This window comes from Panthera pardus, unplaced genomic scaffold (genome assembly GCF_024362965.1).
Source record: "Panthera pardus isolate Hobbes unplaced genomic scaffold, ASM2436296v1 HiC_scaffold_13, whole genome shotgun sequence".
Lineage (NCBI taxonomy): Eukaryota > Metazoa > Chordata > Mammalia > Carnivora > Felidae > Panthera > Panthera pardus.
In genome coordinates this window covers 24,197,980-24,218,777 of record NW_026526688.1, presented here as the reverse complement: position 1 = coordinate 24,218,777, position 20,798 = coordinate 24,197,980, and the positions used below count along the sequence as shown (strand labels likewise).

The 20,798-nt window shown below is 34.2% G+C and overlaps 1 protein-coding gene and 1 pseudogene across 4 annotated transcripts in view; both read right to left on the bottom strand.

Annotated features, from left to right (window-relative positions):
• SGCZ (sarcoglycan zeta) overlaps window positions 1–20,798 on the bottom strand; it is a 1,075,859-nt gene that overhangs the window by 548,102 nt on the left and 506,959 nt on the right. The window lies entirely within an intron of this gene.
• On the bottom strand, window positions 12,925–14,035 carry LOC109277218 (cyclin-dependent kinase 4-like; annotated as a pseudogene).

The window sequence follows — 20,798 nt, the reverse complement described above, 5'->3', positions numbered from 1 at the left end:
CTAACTTCTTTCTGGAGGGGCTGAAACATTATACATGCTCACAAACAATGTACGAGTGGCACAGTGTTCCTACATCCTCAACAGCATTATTAATGTATGGCAATTATTTCGGCCATTCTAATAGGTGTGTAGTAATATCTCATTGGGGTTACCATTTGCATTATCCTCATGGCTTACAAGCTGAACATCTCTTCATATCCTTATTTGCCAGTTGTGTAATTGTTTGGTGAAATGTCTCATGTCTTTTGAGTTTCCTAGTTGAACTGTTTGGTTTTTTAATTGTTGAGTTTGAGTGTTCTTTAAACTCTCAAAATATTCTAGATACTACTGCTTTATCAGATACGCAGTTTACAAGAATTTTCTCTTAGTCTATAGATTATCTTTTGAATACAGGGGACACATTTTACTCCACAATTATCATTATGCTTAGAAGAGTGTCTTAAAAATGAAAGAAATTATAGTATTTGTTTAATTAAACTGCATGGATCTAATTGCTCTTTAACAGAATATATAGGCATAGAAATAAAGGTATGGAGATCGGGGTGCCTAGCAGGCTCAGTCAGGAGAGCATTCAGCTCTTGATCTTGGCTGGGGTCTTGAGTTCGAGTTCCATGTTGGGTGCAGAGATTACTTAAATAAGTGAAAAAATTTAATAAAAATATGGGGATTCAACTAAGGAATCAAGATTTGAACAGAGAAACAAATGTAACATCCATATTGTCAGCATCCCTTTAAAGGGACTGATGTATCAACTCAGATGCTGCTCATTAAAACCAGGATGAGACCAACAAGCAGTGTTAAATTATTTAAAGGATTTATTTTGATACATTGCGTTCTTTCATGTGTCTCAGTTAGTATATGGTTTACCTTAATCTCATTACATTGATGACTTTAAGAATCTTTTATCACCTATTGATATCACTTGCATCAATACTCTGGATTCTATGAACATAAAATACAATGAATGATATTCTCTGAGAAGAAGCATGTTCGAAAAAAAGTAAATAGCATCTGCCGCTAAATATCTTGCATTTTTCTAAAATTCTATTCATGGATTGTGGTGAGGGGAGTGGGCTCTCTGCCTAGTTTGGCAACCCAACTCTGTCATCATGCAATTCTGGTCAAGTTATCTGTAAAAAGCCATTTACATGTTTAGGAAGGAAATAAAGGAGATATGACAGGTAAAGTCTTAGCACTGAATCTGCCATGCAATAAGTGTGCTATAAATATCAAAGCTATTTGTATCACTATTTTTGAAGAAACACTGCTTTCCGTGTGGTTTTATTCAAACTATGTTTATCTGGAAATTTCCATATCCCATTAATCATCTTTATAATATTTAATATAACCTACCAAGGAAAAGAAAGGTGTGTATTTCCTTCTTCCATTGTTTCAGTATCTATGTACAAATCTTCACCAGCTGCCACTAAAAGATGCTAAAAGTCTTATGGTAAGTCTGAAACTGAATTTTAAAAATTCAATAATTAATATTATATAGATTATGCACATTGACAGAGGTAGGTTTTCCACTTTGATTTTTACTGAATTTAAGCTTCAGAAAAGCAAATAATCCTAAAGAAAGAGCTTTGAGAGAAAGACCTAAATAGCAGCCTCACCTCCTGGGGCGGTGTGTGACATTTGCAACATTAGGCCCTATGACATAGGCATAGATAAGAAACTGATACTGCGTGTTCCCTCTCAATTTTTAGACATTCTCTCTGTATGTCTAAAATAACCATGGGGCTTCCATATCTCGGCAATTGTAAATAACACTACAATAACCATAGGAGTGAATATATCTTTTTTGAAATAGTGTTTTTGATAGACAAATGGATAAGGAAGATGTGGTATACATATACAGTGGAATATTACTCACCCCTAAAAATGAAATCTTGCAATTTGCAACATGAATGGATCTACAGGGTATTATTATTTTTTTTTTTTCTTTTTAGAGGATGTTATCCTAAGTGAAATAAGCCAGACAAAGACAAATACCATATAATTTCACTTACATGTGGAATTTAAAAAAAAAAAAACAAAACAAATGTAAACCACCACCACAACAAAGAGAGAAACAGATTCAAATATAGAAAACAAACTGGTGGTTGCCAAAGGAGAAGGTGATGGAGAATGGGCAAAATGGGTAAAGAGGATTAAGAGGTACACAATTCCAATTATAAAATAAATAAACCAAGGGGATGAAAAGTACAGCATTGAAAATATACTCGTTAATATTATAAAATACTGATCATGGTTAGCATTCCATAATGTATATAATTGTTAAATCATGATGTTGTATGCCTGAAACTAACATGTCAAATACACTTAAACATTGTTTAAATAAATAATAATCACATGGCTTCTAATGTTTCTGCCAAGCATCTACCTGCCTTTCAAATGTCCTAACAAATAATTTCATTATATCCAAATCCCATAAAGGATCCCATTACTGAAATGTTTGTAAATCACAAAAGAAATACTGGCAACATGTGAAATAATAAATGCCCTCTCTGTTGTTGGTAATGTCCACACTGCTGTTTTAATCAGTTACAATCAGGGGCTTACGGGAGAGCAGAACTCACATATAGAGCCTTAGACAGATGCCTTGTAAATAAACACATATACATATATAGAGAGAGATTATTATAATTGGTGACCAGTTGCAGGGAATCAGAAAATTGTTAGTGTTCTTTTAACCTAACAGTCTTTTATCTGCTTAACAAACAGCAGGTTGTAGGCTGTAAAAGCACATCAGAAATAACATGTCAATTATATCCTATCAGCACACAGATAAATGCCCAACTGCTTTGCTTGGATTTTTCTGTACATAAACAAAAACATATTTATCAGAGTTTGGAATTGAGAAGGAGAGCAAAACTCATTTTGTCAATACCTTTGTAGAGAGATCAGGTCATATCTTTTGCTTCTAAAATTTGCAAAGAAAAACTGAAGCATAATTTTCTAAGTAAAAAAAAGATAACAAAACTAGGGTACATTTATTCATTCTTTTATCTTTTTGAGAGAAATAGTATCTGGGATCACTCCGCTTGTATCTGAAGATTTGGAGGGTTGGAGTACTACTATTTCAACCTTATTAAAAAATACTATTTGAATTTCCGTCTAAGCAAGTACTGAGATATTCTATAAGAATGAACTCTACAAAGACAGATGATAGATAGATAGATAGATAGATAGATAGATAGATAGATAGATATTACATTACTATCTTTAATGCTCAATTTTCCTGAAAGCAGGCATGATGCAAATGAAAACTTGAAAGGCTCTAAGAATTATTTTTCTGAATGGAAGTAGAGTGAAGAGTAATCCAAAATGTTTGGAAAGTACATCAGTTCCGTACGTAACCTCACAGGGTCCATCTGGCATGTATAATTCATGAATAAGTCTAGTACACAAAGTCAGAAAAATCTTTTGGACGCTAGAGATGTACACGGACAAATTGCATCCTAAGGTGTTTCCACAGATACTTTTCAAAGTATCATTTTGCCATCCATCGCTAGGCATGTTAGAAACTGAATACAAACAATGTAGGAGATTACAGCCACCATAATACCGACTTTACATTGTCATGAAAGCTCTTTTTTACCAGATCCCATGAACTTTCAGAGAAATATATCTCAACTTCTATTTTAAAAAAAGATATTAATAAAGTAGTCTTATTCTATTTTTGGAATATCGAACATTGGCAAAAATACATAACTTTTTCTGATACTGCATTGAATACTGTGCATTTATATGCAGTTTAGACAACCAACATACAAAGAAATCTACAATTATTCTAGGATAGTAAAATCACAGTATCTTGAATTATCATTATCATTGAACATTTGTTGATTTTCATTATGTTTGACCATTTTGTGATTTTAGAATGAGAAAAACATGAAATCAAAGGGCTGATGATTGAGAAAATCATAAAAAATAAAAAAGACATAATAATGAAAAATAATAAACGTATAATTGTTGAACATATTTTCTTATATATGAGCTCAGCTCTTTTAACGGTACTAAAACTAGAGTTCACATATACTTCCTCAAGGACAATTTGAACTGTGATCCACTAAGCAGCCTGAATTCATTTTCAAATAAATTCAATTCATGCTCATAGGCAAAAAAAATTTTGTTATGAACATATCCAGCACTTGAATATATAATGTTTTCTGCCTAATCACACTTGACTTTAGACTCTGCTTGGTTTGACTTAAAAAAAAAAAAAAAAAAAAAGACGAGGACGACCTCAGGTTGTTTTCCTCTCTGAGGTTTAAAAAAAAAAAAAAAAAAGTCATGATAAATTGGGCTGTTGCCTTTGCAGATAAAATTTAAAACCTGAATTTCTACCCAGATTTATAAGCTGGAATTCACTCTTAGCTCTGTTTTAAACTTCATAACTTATTTTAAAATCTAAGTTTTGACTACTCTTTCATCTATATGTCTTGTAAGATATAGCCTTTGTCCAAAAGCAATAAATTCTGCCTATGACCCTAGGCTGAAGTTGTGAGGAAATATGGAGGCACTATTCTGTCACAGAACAGCAAAAAGGCTAATGTGGAAGGATTTATATGAGGAGTGTGAATGAAAATGCCAACATCGTGTGGTCTCATTATTATTGCATTCTTTTTTAATCCACATAGAAACCAAGCCATCAAAAGAATAGAAGACCCAGGTAGGGGGAAAGATTCTTCCCCTTGTTACACACTAAACAACACAAAGACGAGTTTACTAGGATATTCTGGAAGCAATAACGAAGCTTATGTCTTTGTTAGCTAAAACAGTTTGTCAAAACAAGTCAAATTCATCCATAGGTTCATCCACTCCAACAAGAAGTTACCAAATTCTTTTGCCTTTGGCAGTGTTGCAAAAGTAATCACAATGTGTTCATGCATCGTTAAGAATTGCTACAGTTTATATTCCAGGTTTTAGAATTAGGGCTTCGAGAGGCTGCCTTTCCAAACATACTGAAAATGTGAACTTTTCTGTTGTAGCTGTAATGCATCCATTGTGTTTGGTAATTTAAATACATTAAATTGTACCATGAAAAATTATTTGCAATTCTCCCCATAATCAGAGCAAAACAGTCTGCACTTTATATCTTTGTTGTACTACATACTAGTACGTAGTAGATATAAGTTCATCATTAGTCTCTCAAACCTGTATCTTTCAATTTGTCTAGAAAAGTAAATAATTGTCTGTAATTAGAGAGTTAAAGTATTTCCATGTGTCTTTTAATGTGCTAAGAACCTCCAATGAGAATAGCAATGATCAGTTAGATTGAGACTAACAAAATACCAACAGATGTAAACCACTGAAAGTGCTTATACCTGAGGGAAATGATCCAACTAATATAATTGAATTGGGACACATTCTGTAATAAGCACAACAACACAATGAAAAAATCAGTGCTCTGAATCTTCCAAGGCCTGTTCTAAGTTCCTTGCATATTTTGACACATTTACTGATTAAATAACTCCTGTGAGAGATGCTATTCTTGCCCGTCATTTTAAAGAGGAAACTGAGGTACAAGGGGTTTAATAACTTCCCCATATTTACACTGCTGGTAAGGGTCAAGGCTGCCATTCAAGCCCAAGCAACCTGGCTGAACAGTGTGTGCACACACGCTTAATCTACCGCACTGAGGTGATCTTGCCAGTGCACAGGGTGGAGCCAATAACGAGACTGGCTGGAGAGAAAGAACTGGTTGGTGAGCGTGCATGTAAAGAAGCCATGTTCCTAGAGCTCAGGCTTCCTCTACGCTTGGCAGGGGCCAAGGAGAGCAGCCGTCCAGGGAGCACTCTCCTGCCTCTTCTTCAACTCACCTGGGTTTATACACGTCATAGGTTCTCTGCCCTTCAGACTGAGATGTAAAGCACTGGGTCAGCCACCTAAGAGAACTAATTTCTTCAGCGACCTCTGAAAACATTTGAAAACGTGCAGGTGCCAGTGTATGAAGAGGCCCACAGCAGTACAACACCCGGTGTCTTGCGTGACCTCTTGGCCTTCCTCTGCTCTGGCACTGCGTAACTGGCCTTCAACTCTGAGCAACTAATTTACTTAATAAGAGTTCCTTCTCAGGCGTTAAAGTAAAAACACTTTTATTAATAAATGGGATGACATCATTTGATTTAAATTTTTATCCAGGCAAAGAAAAGGCCAAGTTTGAAAAGTTTCATACATTCAGTGCTGCCTATCTTACCTGATGGCCATGCAATTCTTTGGAAAGGCATAATTATAGGTTAGCACAAACACAATTAAATTTCCTCAAGGAGGACTTATTGTGTGACTTTCTATTACAAACTTCACTTCAGAGTGTCCAGCGGAGATAAGGGCAAGGATTAGAAAGACTATGATTAAGAAAGTAGAAAAAGAAAACTCATAAATTAAGCATGAGTATTTTATATTCGTAACACTCAGTGAAAATATTCATTTTTACTTCTACGCCATATTACTGCTGATAAATATTTGTATATAACAGTAGGGATAATAATATGAATAATTTCAAAAGAAGTCAGAAACAAAAGGGAAAAAAAAACTCCTCCAAATAAATGTATTAACTTTACTAATTATAAATATACACTGGAGACCTTTTCTCAAGCCTAGTCCTAGAATATGCCTTTTTTCAATATAAGTATACTAATATAATGAATTATTGATTATGTTACCATTTTTGCCAGTCTTTTCTTAATCTTGTAAGACAGCATTTCTAAAATATGAAGACAAAGTTACAATGGAAACAGAAACTATTTTCCAGTTTTTGAATATTTATTGAAAATTTTACCTACAGATCCAGAAATTACTTTGACTTCTTTCCTTTTAGAAATAAAAGGATACCAGTAAGAATAGAAAATACTGTAGGAATTTTAAAAGGCTCTAAGTAGTTTTCTATATCTTCTTAAATCCTTTGAAGAGATTTATTTGACATTTATTTAGTAGTTATTTATAAATTCATTTTGAAAGCTATTTCATTGCCTATTAAAAATCTGAAACTATTAGACTATTCAGTGTATAAGTTATTAGAAGTTGTGTGATTTCAAAGCATCTACCACACTATGTTTATACTCTATACTCCATAGACTATCTCTAAATATTTGTTGATTATCCAGATGTTATTTGAAGAACATTCTTGAAAGAAATTTCATGATGCATTTGAATTATAAGGTAGTTGTTAATTTTTTTTAATCCATCCATGTATGTAATCAAGAACATCAAAAAAGAGCTTCCATATGTTATTACTACACTATCAAAGAATGATTCCTGGGTCATAAACACATCTTAACAAATTTAAAAGAACAGATTGTATACCCTGATATCAGCAAAATGTCAGTATAGGAATTTCTGGTATCCATCCTCTCCCAGAAACATTAATTTGAACAACTATCCATGCACCAAAAAAATACCCTTACAAGAGCTACAGGTTACAGGCAAGTGATTAAAGTTCCTAGGTGAAGCACAGAAATTAGAAAATGTACACTGAAAAGAGTAGGAAACATAGACTCACGTTACTGCCATTGTCCCTCCCTCAACCCTGGGCCACTCGGCACGAAGAGAAACATTCTCCACTGGAGAGAAGAGTGAAATGAGTGCCCAAATTCACCATGGACCCCAGTGCTGGCCTGATTCATCACCAGGCCAACTCCTGTAGTCTCTAATATTGTAGTGTATTAATCCTAACTGTAGTATAAAGGTTAAATGACAAAAGTATTAAAAATAACTACAGCTTCAATAGTTTGTTAATGGATACACAGTATAAAAAGAGATAAGTTGTAACATCAAAAGCATAACATATGGGGGGAGAGTACAAAGGTAGAATATTTGTATGTGATCTAAGTTATCAGCTTAAAATAGACTGTTATATCTCTAAGATGTTTTATGTAAACCCATGATAATCACAAAGCAAAAGCTTATGCTCAATTCACAAAAGATAAAGAAATTAAAGTACATAACTAAAAAACAAATCATGACTTCATAAGGAAAGATAGTAAAAAGAGAAAGGAAAATGGAACTACAAAAGAGCAAGAAAACAAGTAATAAGATGGCAGTAGTTACTACTTCTCTATCAATAATTGCTTTAAACACAAGTGGATTAAATTCTCCAATCAAAAGGCACAGAGTGGATAAACAGCTTGAAAAATCAAGACCTAACTGTATGCTGCCTACAACGGACTCACTTAAGCTTTGAGGATGCACAGGCTCAAAGTGAAGTGATGGGAAAAGTTATCTCATGCAAAAAGAAACCACAAGAAAGCAGAATAGCAATACTTACATCAGACAAAACAAAATTTAAGTAAAGACTACAACAAGAGAAAAAAAAGGTCATTATATAAGACAAAGGGGCCAATTCATCAAAAAGATATAACAATCATTAATATATATGCATGCAACAACAGAGCACCTACTTAAGAAAATAACAACAGATCTGAAGGGAGAAATAGGCAATAATGTAATAATAGCAAGGAACTTGAATATCTTTCAACAACAGATAGACTATCCAGACAGAAAATCAGTAAGGACACACTGAACTTGAATTATACTTTAGACCAAAAAGACATAATAGAGGAATTTAAAAATGTTTAGAACTAAATGTAAACGAAAACATCAAAATTTATGGGATGCAGCAAAATATTCTTAGATGGAAATTTATAGCAGTGAATGTATATGTTAGAAAAAAAAAGCATATCTAAAATCAGTAATCTAAACTTCTACCTCTGGAAACTAAAAAAAGGAGATAAAAATCCAAAGCAAACAGAAGAAAAGGAGTCATAAGAGTTAAATCAATGAAACTGGAAATAGGAAATCCAAAGAGAAAATCAAAAAAGGTAAAAAGTAGTTCTTTGAAAAGTTCGACAGGACAACCAATAAAAAGTAGAGAAGAGACAACTTTATTAATAAAAGAAATGGGATAGGGGATATCACCATAGATCACATAGGCTTTAAAAGGATAATTAAGGAATACCATGAACAACTCTAGGCCCACAAATTTGATAACCTAGATAAAATAAACCAATTCCTTGAAAAACACAATTTACCAAAACTCACACAAGAAAAAATAGACAATCTGAATAGGTCTCCATCTATCAAGAACTTGGGTTAGCAATTAATAATCTTCCCAAACAGAAAGCCTCTAGGCCCAGAAGCGTTTGGTCATGAATTCTACCAAACATTATAAAAACAAAAACAAAACAAAACAAAACACACAACATACTGATTCTCTGCAGTCTCTTTCACAATAAAGAAGCAGAAGAAATACATACCAACTCTTTTTATGAGGCCAGTATTACACCAATACCAAAATCAGGCAAAGGGATTATAAGGAAATTGTACACCAATATCCCTTGAGAACATAGATGCAAAAGTCCTCAACAAAATATTAGAAAATTAAATCTATCAATATATATAAAAAAAAATAGTACACCATGACCAAGTGGAACTTATCTCAGGTATGCAAAGCTGAGTGAACATTTGAAAAACAATGTAATCCACCAACAGCTTAACAAAGAAATAGCACATGATGCTACCAATAGATTCTTTTCTTTTTCTTTCCTTCTTTCTTTCTTCTTTCTTTCTTTCTTTTCTTTCTTTCCTTCCTTCCTTCCTTCCTTGCTACCTACCTACCTAGATATAGATTTATCTATAAAACTCTCAGTAAACTAGGATTAGAGGGAACTTCCTCAACTCCAAGAATATCTATAAAAAACCTATAGCTATCATCACACTTAATGGTGAGAAATTTGAAGTTTTCTCAGTAAGATCAGGAACAAGGCTAGAATGTTCCTCCTTACCAGTTCTTTCCAACATTGTACTAGAAGTCTTTGCTAAAAATCAATAAATAACAGGAAATGAAATGTGTACACTGGGAAAGAAGATGTAAAATTGTCTTTGTTCACAGATAACATGATTGTCTACATAGAAAATCTGAAAGGTTCAACCAAAAAAACCCCTGGAACTAATAAGTGATTACAGGGATGCTGAGGGATATAAAATTAAGATACAAGAGTCAATTTGTTTCCAATATGTTGATAATGAACAAATGGAATTTGAAGTTAAAAACATAATGCCATTACATTCGCATCATGAAAAATAAAATGCATAAGTATAAATCTAACAAAATACTTACAAGATCTAATGAGAAAAAGTATAAAAATCTGATGAATAAAATCAAAGAAAAACTAAATAAATGGAGAACTATTCCGTATCCACAGACGGGAAGACTCAATGAAATCAAGATGTTGGGGCACCTGGGTGGCAATTAAGTGTCTGACTTCCGCTCAGGTCATGGTCTCACAGTTCGTGAGTTCCAGCCCCACTTTGGGCTCTGTGCTGACAGCTCAGAGCCTGGAGCCTGCTTTGGATTCTGTGTTTTCCTCTCTCTCTGCCCCTCCCCCACTCACTCTTTGTTTCTCTCTCTCTCTCAGAAGCAAATAAACATAAAAAAAAAAAAAAAAAACAAGATGTCAATTCTTCCTGACTTGATTATAAATTCAATACAATTCTAATCAAAATCCTAGCAAGTTATTTGATGGATGTTGACAAAATGATTCTAAAGTTTACATGGAGAGGCAAAAGTCCCAGAATAATCAAATACTGAAAGAGAAGAACAAAGATCGAAGACTGATGTTACCTGACTTCCAGACTTATTTTACAGCTGTAATAATGAAGACAGTGTGGTACTCGCTACAGAATAGGCAAGGAGATCAATGGAACAGAAGAGAGAGCCCAGGAATAGTATCATAAATACAGTTAACTGGTATTTCACAATGAAACTAAGGCAATACAATGGAGCAAAGATAGTCTCGAAAACAAATGGTGCTGGAGTGGCTGTACATGCACATGGAAAAAATAAATTAATCTAGACACACACCTTGTACCCTTCACAAAAGTAACCCTACTGGATGATAAACTTTAATGTAAAAAACAAAACTGTGAAACTAAAAAAAAAAAAAAAAAAGCTTAGATGACCTTCAATACAGGATACCTTTTTAGCTACAATACCAAAGATATCCATGAAACAAATAATTGATAGGCTGGACTTCATTAAAATTATAAACAATTCTCTGTGAAAGACACTATCAAGAGAATAAGAAGACCAGTCAATAGGAGTAAATATTTCCAAAATATTTCTGATAAAGGATGGTTATCCAAAATATATAAAGAACTCCTAAATCTCAACAATAAGGAAACAAATAACCTGATTGAAAAACAGGCCAAAGATCTTTACAGACATCTCACCACAGAAAATACACAGATAGCAAATGAAAATATGCTCCATTTCATATGTGGTGGTCAATCATAATTCCAACAAGTTCATCTTTAATAAACCCTAACTTTATATAGTAATGAAGTTTCCTTCTCCTTATTGTAAACATGATATTTACAACTAAATTTACTAAACAACAAAAATGCTTTTGGTATATGAATCAACCCACTGACTACATGGACTTAACCAGTTGATCCAAAGTGTCCCTGGTCAAAGAGATGATTATCAGTCTCTTCTTAAAAGCCTCTTACTGAATAAATTTGTTTAATAAATAAAAAATAACATCCAATGTCCTTGTCATCTATGTTTTAGAGCCTCTCCCTGAATAGTCCCTGACCACCTCCTCACCTTCTCATTCCATCCCTCTCCTCACCAACTTCTCTGTAGCCATTTCCTCCTGCTGCTTCTTGAACATATCGAGCAATGTTTTGTTCTTTTGTCTGGAAAGTTTTGTCCTCAAATAGCTCATATGTTACTTTTTTCAAAAAAATTCTATTTATTTATTTGTTTATTTATTTATTTAGTAACTCTACACTCAACTTGGAATTCAAACTCACAACCCCAAGGTCAAGTGTTGGATGCTCCACCAACTGAGCTAGGCAGGTGCCCCTCTCATACTTCACTCTTAAATCTTAACCAAATAGGTCTACATCTATGAAGTCTTCTCTATCCATTTTAAAACATTTCTGTCCTGTATCTCTCTTTTCTCCCAACCTAACATTAATTCTTTGTAGCACTATTAACCAGCATTATATTGCTTGTTTACTGTCTATCTCTCCTACTAGAATGTTACTCCATGAGAGAAATCAGTCTATTTTATTCATTATCCTCAGTGCCTGGAATTGGATCTACTCCATGGAAGATGTTCAACTGTTATATATTACAGGGAGTGAATGAATACGGTGATATGCCTGAGAAAGTGTTGCCATCATTCATAGTTAGGGATTAAGTTAACCATATATAAACGTCATGGTTAAAGATATATGAGTGACTTCTTTCTCTCAGTAATATCCCTTGAAAAATGGATAACTATTTTTCTACTAAGCAGTATTTTCACTATAGTATATAAATATTGTTTAAACATTATTTTCTTAAAAACTACTTCAAAATCAGGGTTTTCTCTCACAAATGATGAAGAAATTTGGTTCTGCCACTCTATACTCAATGCATTATTACTTTCAATTATAAAATGTTTCCATTTTTCACAGAATTTATATGGAAACCTGAAAATTCTTAAGTGATACAAATAAAATTCATTAGTCATATAAAAATTAAGAACATTTTATATTAATATCAGCACACTAATTTCCTTATTCACAAATACCTTATTAAATAATTTTTTAATGTTTGTTTTTAAAAAGTGGGGGAGGGGCAGAGAGAGAGGAAGACACAGTATCTGAAGAGGCTCCACGCTCTGAGCTGTCAGCACAGGGCCCAATACGGGACAGAAACCCACAAACTGTGAGATCATGACCTGAGCCAAAGTCTGACGCTTAATTGACTCAGCCACCCAGGTGCCCCAAACAATTTTAAAGCTATTTATTTATTTATTTATTTGTTTGTTTGTTTTCTTTTTCCTTTATAAAAAAAGATCCCAATATCAAGATAGTAAAGGGGAGAGCAAGGAGCACACTCCTTGATGTACAGAAATGGGGGGCAGGGGAAGGATAAGCTTCGAAAGGAGGGAGGGGAATGTCATTAAGGCAGCAAAATATTCTCTGTAAAACGATGGAGGAGTTGTTTCCACAGCCTCAGAGATGAAGGCTTCATCAGAGACGAAGGCTAAGATGGCCATCACAGTTGGGGGGCTCTCCACTCAAGCGTTCGAAGGAAGAGAAAAGTGACGGACTTCTTCTCTGGGTACAGCTGCAGCCACTCACTGCTTGCTCTGGGTTTACCTTCTGCCAGTTTTAGGTAAAGGTGCTGCAGGGATTCACTCGTGTGGGTTCAAAGTCAGCATCTCTAGGAGCAGCTGTGCTCCAGACTCCTCTATCTCAGGTACCACTGACTGCACTGGGCTGGGCCCTCTGAGGAAAAGGCTCCTCCAGTCAGAGACACATTTCGGGGCCAGTCATACTCGGGGGGCACCCGACCAGTCCAAAGATCTTGCCTAACTGGTGAGCTTCAGAGTTTCCACAGGAGAGAGCCTTGCGAGGAAACACCTCTGCGAAGATACAGCCAATGCTCCACATGGCCACGGGTGTTGCATGCGTAGACTGCAAAGAACGTCTGGAGAACGGCGCCAGAGGGTAACAACCACAGGTATCACTGCCATCTGATAGCTGTAGATTCTGGCCGGGCCAAAGTCAGCCAACTTGACTGTCCCACCATTTGTCACCAGAATGCTCTCTGGCTTCAGATCTCAGTGAATGGTACAGTTGGCATGAAGGAAATCTAGGCCTCTTAGAACTGGCGCATCATTTCCTTGATAGTCTCCACTGGCAAGCCTGGTGGGGGTGCCTTGTCCAGATACGGCCTTTGGTCTTGGTCTACACACTCAAACACCAGGGTCACTTTGGTCTCTCAGGCAGTTTGGGCCATGGCACAAAGGTCCATCAGGTGGACAACACTGGGATGTTCAAAAGCTTCCAGCTGCCTCAGTAAGGCCACCTCATGAACTGTGCTGATGGGAAGGCCCCCGCCAGCACCTCTTCCATTAGGAACTCTCACACTCTTGAGGGCCACAAAGTGGCCACTGTGGGGACCATGGGCCTTGTGTCCATAGGTAGCAACACCGATCTCAGCCACTGGCTCATACTGGGGAGTAGCCATTCTCAGATCAGAAGAGACCCTCACTCCTGGCCGGGAGCTGCCGGGGACAGCCCATTATCGGGGCACTGGAGCCAGATCCTGCTGTGCCATACACTCAAGCTCTGTCCACTGAGACTGGACATATGTGCCCGGCCACAGACACAGTCTACAGGCTAGAGCGGCCCCCTCACCACCACCCTCACCACGGGACCAGCTGCCAAAGAGGCACGCACAAACTCCGATTTTAAAGCTACTAAATTTGCATTTGTGTCTTTTATTTTCATAACTCAGTACTTCATTTACTGAATTACATTTCTTACTTATAAGACAAAGTTTTTTCTGGTGGGTTAAAGAAACATCTACAAAACATCACAACAAATAAACAGGTATTAAAATAAACATTTTTTTTAGATTTAATGCAAACAATGTAATTGACAGGTTGTAATTTGTTCAGATTACCCTTTTTCCTTGAAAATACTTTGAAACCATATCATGTATGAATATATTGCAAAGAAATACCCTCTTCAGAAAGATAAAAATTTCTAGGGGCCCCCGGGCAGCTCAGTCGGTTAAGCATCTAACTTTGGCTCTGACTTCAGCTCAGGTCAAGAACTCGCAGTTCACCAGTTCAAGTCCTGCATGGGGCTCTGTGCTGACAGCTCAGAGCCTGGAGCCTGCTTCGGATTCTGTGTCTCCCTCTCTCTCTGCCTGTCCCCCACTCATACTCTGTCTCTCTCTGTCTCTCAAAACTAAATGAAACATTATTTTTTTTTAAAAGATAAAAATTTCTATAATGCTTTATACCCTTTTGGCAGCCAGTCCTTGTCATTTCGATAGACAGCATAGCCTTCAGTGAAACACGTGTGGAGGAGGGAATTCTGTTATCTGCACAGGCCCTAATGCCTGGTCATCTGTTTAAATATGCAGTGACATTTCCAATGTAATTAAATTTCTAATTGTACATCCAAACTTTGTTTATGCATTGGCATGTGTAATAAATTATGATTTATAATTGTTAAAAGCCATTAATTTGAGATCTGTAGGGCAAGTCTTCAGCATCTTGACTGTACCTTAAGACTCATTTCTTTTAGAAATTATTTGAAAACATATTAATGCAATGTAAATTTAAATATTATAAAATTGATACTGTTGGAGGACAAAATTGAATCAAATATATTCATGCTGGGCTGGTTTTATATTTCCTTTAAAATCCAGTTATTTGTACCAAGAATAATTAAAATAATAAATGCACATGTATAAAATGAGTGTTTCTAATTATGCGGTGTTTTGGGAGGACATTTCCAATTATACAGTAAAAAGGATAAAAAACATTTTTAATTACTATTGAGAATTGGACACAGTTGAAAGTTGAGCTTGAACTATTAAGGCATGTTTAAAGTACATCTAAAAATGAAAAGACAGTTTTTCTAAATTAACAACTTTTAACCTTTTTAGTGCCATAGTTTATGGTATTGACGAATGCTATTATATGAAAATCTGGATTTACAAGATATTTTGGGTAATCCATATCTATAGTGAATAGCATTGTAATTTACTGATGCTCCAGTAAAGCCATACCCATTTTTAAGAGCTGACATAATCTGATGGGCTGTGGCATTATTCTAATTAATCACTCCCTATACAGTATGAGTTATTAAATATTTTAGGTATCACTCATACCTGTGTTTTATTTAAATATGGATATCTATTGCATGTATTGATATATTATGCAAATTAAAATGAATTATATAATGTATAGAAATTCTATTTTAAATATTATGGATGAGACAGACGTAAATTTTTTGAAACAATGAACAAGCTAACAAAGCAATACTTCCAAAAAATATTCATTAAACAATTAGCAGAGCATTCATTAAAGTAAAAGGCATTCACCTAATCTACCACCCAAAACCCAGGTACTTGAATTCATAGCAGCAAACCTTGGGTATTACCATTAAACTAATTTACCTTATACATTCTCAGCCTCAACATGGTGGTCCAAAAGAGTAATTAGATAAGCCCATATTTCTTTTAATGACTAAGTAACTAAACTACTTCTTATAAACTGGATCTTACTTCTCAACCAAGACTTTAACAACAACTGGATACGATAATTGATATAAATTGTTATAAATTTTCTGAAGATCAACTTTTAAATGGAGACAGTAAGAGAAAAAAATGAGAACTTATTTTAGCTACCAATTATACTAGTTTTATTTTATTAAAAATATCTGCAAAGATGTTTTTGGAAGAATGAAAACTTTGAAAAATTAAATTTGCAGCAGTAGTAAAAAAAAAAAAAAGCCCGCAAGATATAAACAAGACAACTGGAAAGGGAATAGCACACTAAACCCTATCTTTTCTTCCATACAGTGTAGCTTTCAACAGAAATTGTGAAACTGCACAATTAATAGACATCTTACAATTTAAAATGAACATATTTTAATTAATCACACATTTATTTTCAATCTATAATCAAATTATAAAGTTGGAACTTTAAAAAAAAATATGTTCTACTCCTAACAGATATTAAATATCTTAAATGCGGTATTTCTTAAAAACTCACAAATGCTGTACTTCATTTAGAGGTTTTAGTATTTATTATTAAGAGTGGAATAGAAAAAATACAAACTACATGCTAAGATTAAAACTATTATTTTTGTTTCCCATTTTGTTAACACTAACCAATACATGACCCCAGAAATAGGATGATGAGAGATAATTTACAATTTTGCTCCATCAGGAACATTTCTAATAACAATTCATTTGTTTTACAGTAGTTATTTTGATTGAAGGGCTAATATATTTGGAATTTTTTTTAGCACACTACGGGCTTTGTTATTGCTAGCATAATTAAATTGTGGATTTAGTGAATTATATTATATACAAAAGTACACCTCCTTACCAGTGGGAGTAATTTGCCCTACAGAAATCTGTTATAATATTTAAATGAAATTGTTAATCAGGGACTATTTACAGCTGCACCTGCTCTTATTTGTAGCATGAAACTGTGTAATCATTGTCAGTTCTTCCAGATCCAGGCAGAAGATAACCATTACTATGACAGAAATATAATTAAAGAGAATCCCCATCTGCTGTATTATCCTGGCTTTGTTAAAGACTGAGCAACATGGGTGCAGAAGGCACCAAGGAGGAGAACAAAGGGGGCAGACAAAGTGTTTACGAGAATACCGCCCATTTCCTACTCAAAAAACTAAATGAATTATTCCCAAAAGTTCAGTGACAAACTGATAAAGAATAAAGTTAGAAAAAAGTTTAATAACCCAGACAATGGTGAAGGCTCTGCACTGAAACTGAAGCTCCTAAAATAAAATCTTTTTCTTCAGTGATGAATGAACCTATGTGATTGAATATACAATACTTGGGTGAGTCACTCAGTATTTGTTGAATGAATGATCTAGATCTGAAAATACACAAGAAATAAGCACGTGCATAATTGCTGCATTTTAAATACAATGGTAGAGTGTCTTAGTCAAAAATATCTAAAAATCTTCATAAATACATTTAGGTGGCAGAGTCTGTGTCAGCTAATGGATGACCAAACGAGTGTGAAAGGAACACACACACACACACACACACACACACACACACACTCACACACACACACAGAAACACACAGAAACACACAGAAATACAAAAAGAAAATCCAATTTGGACACGTGGAAAGATTGCTTAATTCCTATGTTTAGTAATCCAGTTTACATCATTGAGGAAGATAAGCCAATTCTAAACAGAACCAAAATATTTATACATTGATAAGCACAAGTTCCTCTCAGAAAGGATGAGTTAATCTTAAATATCGTAGTATGAATAACATCACCTAAAAAGAGAATATTTGACTCCTATAGTGAAATAGTCTTATAAATAAAGAGCAGATATAAGCATAAGATTTATACTGACTAAATTTATATATACCATTCTTAAAAACCATGTCCATATGAACGAAGCACAAAATAGCCAATTGTGGACAAATCAAAATGTGGCTGTGAATAATTTTTATTGTAATATTAGAGGTAAAATTAGAATTTCAAGTTAATGTAAGAAAACAAAGCAAAAATGTTATCCTAGGATAATACTTTTAAAATTGTTTTGTGAGAAGACAAAGCACTAATTTAGCTTCTATATATATGATCTTGGGCTTTGTCAAATTTTATTTAGTTTGCTAAATTTCCATAATTCATATATAAAATGCTATTAAAATCTTTCACCCATACTTTTATCATTTTTTGAAAATTTTATATCTTGTTTTAAGATCTCTTAAAAATATCAACAATATATCCTATTATTCTTACTCAACAATTTCTTATGACAAAAGTATAATTAGGAACAATGAAATCCTGGCTGCATCTGTCCACTGATTTTTTTAATACTTAAATTACATATTTAAATGATGTTATAGCAGAATGATTAATTTTTATGAATTTCAAAAACTTAAATCATTAAAATTAATGATATATCCTAGAATAAAATCATGGATGGGAAATGACCAAATGAGCTGGGAGGAGGGAAGCATCATTATAGATAGTCCCTAGAAAGCATCTATGAAAAAACCTGATTTACAAGTAATGTATCTGCCAAGAAACCATAGATATGACTAGGACTACTGTCAAGGAAGTTTATTTTACACACCCAGCCACGTATAGTAACTGTAGTAACTGTAACTGTCTAGGAACTGTATAGGAACTACGTATCCATAGTAACTGTATAGGAACATTATTTTAATTTATGCTTTCTAATATTAAAATATCATCATCATACACATTCACTATATTTTTCAGTCATGTTTGCATCTGATCTTTACCAAATGTGTTTAGAGCATATATTAATAAAGTGGAAAAAATATATGTTGCTATCTAATACAGGGGTTTTGAATACAGGGTTTGTTTCATACCTGCCTTGAAAAAAAACAAAAAAACCTGAATTCTTTTGTTGTCGTGTTTAGAGTTAGTAAATATGGCAAGTGGTTCATTCCCTTTCCCTAATGGGAAGTCATCTGGGAAATGAAGTCTTCAATGTTCTGATTTCACTGGGTGGGATTTCTCAGATGCAGAAACAAATAATAATTCTCAACCCTGATAGAAAGGATATTTGCTGTAATTGCTTTTCACCCAGGAGTAACCATAGATTATTTAAAATATTCCCAGAGCTACCTGTAAAACTTTAAAGGAGGGCAATTAAGTTGGAATTGTAGCTCCAACACTGATTTTCTCTGTTTATACAATTCAGACACAGTACAATGGATTATAAACTATTAAGGAGACCCAGATATTATGGTAAATGTTACCTAGACTAAGTATATTGTTGTGGTAAAGGTTACCTAGATGGAATACATTGCTAGTTCCATGTTACAGGTACAAATATATATTCTTCAAATTCTAATTTGAACAATGATTGAAATACCCCCACTGACTGAATATTCCAATATGTTAAAACACCTGCAATAATTTCATTCTTTAATAATTTCACTTTCATTATAAGAGATTAATATTTTACTATTTTGGGGTTTATATACTATCACTGTGTAGGAAGATAAGTGAGGTGTTGCCTAAATATTTGTAAAAGCAGCGGGTGAGGCAAGTGATTACCAACTAAGAGAATGAGCAGCAAACACTAAACACTATCCTAAATAATAACTTGTAAATAATATGCTTAAGGAAGTTGTCTATGATAGCCGTGTATGGCTACAGGTCAGCAGTTCTTAACTTTGAGAATCATATGAAAGCTTTGCTCCACCCATATCTTCAGAGGACATAAACACATATATGCAGAGTTTTACTTCCATTTCCAGAGGGTTCAAGACTCTTTCCCAAAGTATCAATTAAAATATCAACGCTACGCAAAGCCAGGCTACACAACCTGTTGTGAGGTTCTTCATCTAATCTCAGCCAGACTGAGTGTAACACATGACATTATTTCACATCTCACTAAGAAAGTAAAGCTGCAGACAATTCATTTCTGACACAATGCCTTCTTATTACTTTGAATGTTTTTATACCTGTTGAAAGGGCACTTTAAAGCATATATATATATATATATATATATATATATATATATATATATATATATATATAAATTGTTTTACTGTCAAATCACAGTGTTATTTTTGAAGATACTTTAAATTGCAATTAATTTCCATTCACATAGCACCATTAACACACATCATGCAGCTGAACAGTTATGATCAACTTGGCACATCAGCAGGCAAATGCAACTATATTGTGACTGTTGCCTGGCTGACAGCAAATTATATGTCATTGACCACAAAGCATAGAACAAATCTACAGATAATATTTGGAGAAAGCATGCCATAAAAATAATGAAATATGATACGTAGTAAAAACACTGGGCAGAGGGTAAAAAAATCCTTAGTGCACATTAAGTGCAGTGCAGGCAAAAGAGAACCTTCCAGCAACAATGACCTTGGTTCCAAGGGCAAGCCTATCTCAATGGACCTATATAACTGAAAAGTTTATTATACAATGATATAAATTAACCTTTTTTTTCTGTTCTTACAAAAGTGCTCTTTGAAATGCTGATTGTCTTTTAATACAGGGAGAAAATCTATTGATCTGGAATATTTGCATATTCAAATTCTTCTTAGGATTAATTCTAATCGCATATTAATTATAACACTCTGGAGTTTACTTGAGTCATTGTCCATTTTAATTGTCATGAATCAGTCCTTCAGGACTTGGATCACCCTGCAATCTTAATGAATATAGGTATTTGGGTCTTCAGAATGGAAAATCTGATTCTAGAATTC